Source organism: Elephantulus edwardii, unplaced genomic scaffold (assembly GCF_000299155.1).
Source record: "Elephantulus edwardii isolate Elephantulus edwardi_28Jun2011 unplaced genomic scaffold, EleEdw1.0 scaffold00055, whole genome shotgun sequence".
NCBI lineage: Eukaryota > Metazoa > Chordata > Mammalia > Macroscelidea > Macroscelididae > Elephantulus > Elephantulus edwardii.
Window position 1 is genome coordinate 7,485,734 of NW_006399805.1, and position 4,553 is coordinate 7,490,286.

Below are 4,553 nucleotides of genomic sequence, written 5' to 3' on the forward strand. Positions count from 1 at the left end.
GGATTGACTCGGTGACTGGGGTAATCGTGATGGGTGTGTCAGAGGCAGTGCGGTTGGCGCAGGATAGAGCAGGGTTTAGGGCTGTTGTGCATAGGGTCACTATGAGTCGAAAACGACTCGACGGCACATAACAACAACGACAACTTAAGAATTTGGGATAATTCCCCTGGGAAGTAATTGAAGATCCCACTAAAAGAAAAAAAAAAAAAGAATATAATTGAGAGAAATAGCAGTGTCTGTGGGAAAGGTGTGTTATAAACAAAGCAACATCCTAAAGCAATAAACTAAAATCAGAACGCCAAGCTACTGAGATTCAGGAACCCTGCCTTTATTTGCTCATCTGAGAATATGATAAATACTCAATCTCTACAAAACGGAGCTCTGGTGACCTTGTCATAAAAAGTTTATCTGAAATCTCAAAGGTGTGTGGTTCGATTTTGCCAGCTGCTTTGTGGGAGAAGGATGGACAATCTTCTGTGCAATTACTGCCTCTGAAAGCCTGCTGGAGGGTCTGCTGTTGGTTGGTTCTGACTTGATAGTACACAGCCACGTAAGAATTTGAAGTCTCTATGTGATTCAAATGGTTAACATTCTGTAGCTAACCAAACGTTTTGAAAACTTGAGTCTACCAAGAACCCCTTGGAAGAATGTACCACAATTTCTCAATCCATCATTTGTTGATGGGCATTTGAGCTGCTCCCATTTTCTTGCTATTGTGAATAAATGCTTCATAAATATGCAAATGTCCATTTGTGTCTCTGTTCTGATTTCCTCGGCATATATTCTTAGCAGTGGAATAACTGGGTCATATGAGATTTCTATGCTCAGCTTTTTGAGGAAATGGCAAACCACCCTCCAGAGTCACTTCATCATTTTACAATCCCACCAGCAGTGTTGGAGGGTTCCAAGCTCTCTGCATTCTCTCTAACACTTATTGCTTGCTGTTTTTTGAACGTTGCTACTGCTGCTGGAGTGAAGTGGTACCTTAGTGTTGTTTTGATTTGCATCACTTTTATTGTTAGTGATTTCATAAGGGAACACTATGCAGTACTAAAGAGCACTTGGGAGAGAATAGACAGCACTTTTTCTGAGTGAAATATCTCAGTCACACAGGGATAAATTTTGCATATGACCACTATTGTGAGAATAGAAGATATCTAAATAGGATAAGCATAAATGTTCAAAGGGTAAGAGAGAAAGGGGGGGACAACAAAAGGGAAAGGGAAAAGAAACAATTAGTAGAGCAGAGGTTGATAATGGGTGAGGGGGTGAAGGAATGGGAATGATTGAAAAGGGGCTTGACAAGATGGAGTGATGATAGGTATAGAGAAACAGGAATAATAGGCACAGAGCCCTGGTGGCATAGAGGTTAAGATGCTTCATTGCCATTCCGAAGGCATTTGGTTCAAATCCACCAACTGCTCTATGGGAGAAAGATGGGAAATCTCCTCCTGTGGGATGAACTGCCTCTGAAAACTCACCAGAAGGTCAGCTAGGAGTCTGACTCCACAGTACACAACCACAAGGATAATTAATTATATAAAACATAATGTATATGAATGATTATACAAAACACAACGCATCTGTATAAAATACAATGTATATGAATTATATGCAAAACAATAGTTTTGGTTTTTTTCCTATAAAGAACTCCATGGAAGAAAAGTCTGGTGGCCTACTTCTGGAAAAGCAGCCACTGACATCCCTGGAACACAGCCCCGGTCTGAGCCACATGAAGACACCACGAGTTGAAGTCAACTCAACAGCAAAGTGCTGACACATGTACTCAGCATCCCAGTACATGCGGTATTGATCCAGGGCCTGGCTTAGAAAAGAGTAGTTCTCAAGTCTCAAGTTCCACACACAATTCATGGACGCAAATTTCCAGTCGTCATCTGCATGAGTTCATGAATGAATGAGTAAACGTGTCACTATTCTATAAAAAGAACATTATACAGAGAGTAGTAACTTTAGCATTCATCCTAATCAAATCAATCCAGATAATATCTGTGAGATTATCATTAAGCATTATGCAGGTGGAATGTTTGATCGAGTAAATGATTTAGGTTCACAAATATAGATATTGACTGATAATTAGAATCAGAGACAACAACCTATGTGTATATTCATCCCATTTCTGGCCAACCCACTAATTATCAGGCCTGGTGCATAACAGTTGCTCAATAAATATTTGTTAGCTTGCTATAGCATTGGACTCAGTAAATCAAAATATGTTTTAAATAAATACTGTCTGCAAGTTCTAGGTAAAACCATCCAATCGTGATACAAAGTAAGGGACTTTTTGAGCTATACGGATTCTCAATACTTGTTGACCAAATAAACAGATTTGAACTGTAAAACATAATAAAAACAAACTATTCCTTAACATCATTTTTTTTTTTAATTATTTTTTTTTTAGCCCATCCGTGCTAATTTAGATGTGTCAGGATTAGGCAGCATTGCATATGAGAGTCCTGATCTGCACCTCCAGACCCTACAGAAATCCTTTCTATCCATTCTTTCTTTAGTTGGATTTCCCTTTGCCCAAACCCTTCACCTTCTCTTTCTCTTGTTGTTCTCTGACATCCACAGGCACCAGGAAGTTAGCTGGAAGTGGCAGGAGCGCAAGCGGAAAGCCTTTCTGACACTAACACTTCGCCATCACTCTGAATTAGTATGCAGAGCAGCTAATAAGCAATGAAAGTCACTTACCGACAACAATGTAATCTGTGAATAATAATCGGAATGGACACCAGCCATAAATCAAGGGCTGCTCCTTGATTGGGGGAGGTTAATAGGAAATCCTTGGGCAAAATAAGCAGCTGATTCCCATTTGCAATGTCTTTTTTTCATCACCTTACTCCAGCTCCCTCCTCTTGTTTCTGTATACTTCATGCAAAGCAGAAAAATCAACATCCCTTCGTGAAAACAAATCTGTATCTAGTCATGTTATTCTTTCTACAGTCTGTAGTTTCCTGCAATGTGATAGGTATATTAAGATTTGATACATTAGTAAAAGAATCAGAATTGTTTTTCCCCCTCTTGAGTTTGGCCAATTATTTTTCTAGATACAACAGTATTTAATAGCGTATTATTTACTTATCTTTTCTTGGAGTACCGATTCCTACTTGTTTCAATAGATACATGCAGTAGGTCTCCAACTATGCTACACCTGAGTGTCATCGAGGAAGATCTGGAAACAGGCCTCTGGCTCTCTAGGAACATGAGCCTGGCTTTAGCACTATTAAAAGGACTCCAGATACTGTTGTTGTTGTTGTAGTTAGATGCCATCATGTTGAGTACGACTCATAGTGACCCTATGAACAAAAGATCTGAATCCTATTCTATCCTGTGTCATCCTCACACTTCCTGACACACAAGAGCCCACTGCAGCAGTCACCGTGTCAATCCACCTGGTTGAGGGTCTTCCTCTCCTTTGCTGACTCTCCAGCCTTCCTAACATCATGTCCTTCTCCAAGGAATAGAGACACCCCCCAGCAACAAGTCCAAAGTATGTGAAGTGAAGCCTCATCATTCTTACCTCCAAAGAGCACGCCAGCTGCACCTTCTCCAAGACATATCTGTTTGTTTGCTGTGGTCCCAGGTTCAGCCCCTATAGACCTAATTATGTTTGCAGTTATTTCTAGAACCTCAGGTATCCTTGGAGTAGATGTCTCCTAGTATTTGGGGTAAGTAAAACTCGAAATTAGTAGATGGGACAAATACTTTTGCACCTCCAAGGTAGAATATTTACTTTAGGAACTAAAAGCATAATCCTGGTTCTGGGATAATACTCTATTTTTTTCCAACTTTTAATTTTTGTGTTAATAATCAAAATATAAAACTACAAAGATAATATTTTTATAACACATTCACTCAGATTCCACTAATGCTAATCTTATACAATGTTAATCTTATGCTGTGCACCCAAATTAAAATAGCAATATTGTTAGAATGCTTTAAATCAAACTTCAGCCTTAGTTTGCACTTTGCCAGGTTTCCAAGGACTGTCTTTTTGTTAGCCTAGGAACCAAATTCAGAAACTCAACTTGCATTGAGCTATCAGGCCTTTTCAACATTCTCTGATGCCTTAGAGCATTTCAGATATTCAAATATTTGAAATATTTAAAAAAATTCAAATATTCAATGTATTTTTTACATAATCATTCATACGCATTTCATTTTCTATAATTAATCTATGCCCATTATTGCCCCATTTTTCAATTCCCTCTTGAATCTTTCCTATTTTGCATCAATTTGACACTTTCTGAATATAGCCATCAGATATTTGTAGAAGACCCTAATTTGAGCATGGTTGATGTTTCCTCATGATTAAATGGGAGATATTATTTAATTACTAGTAGTAAGCGTGATAATTTGACTAAGAGGGATTTTCTCCATTATTGTTGTTTGGGAGTTTGGGTAAACGTATAGTGCATGTTACCTACTATTTTCCTCTCCTTCACTGACCCTCTCTACCCATACAAGTATCATGTCCCTCGCCAAGAAACACCCCTTCCTATCAACATACATGCCTGAAGTATGTGATGCAA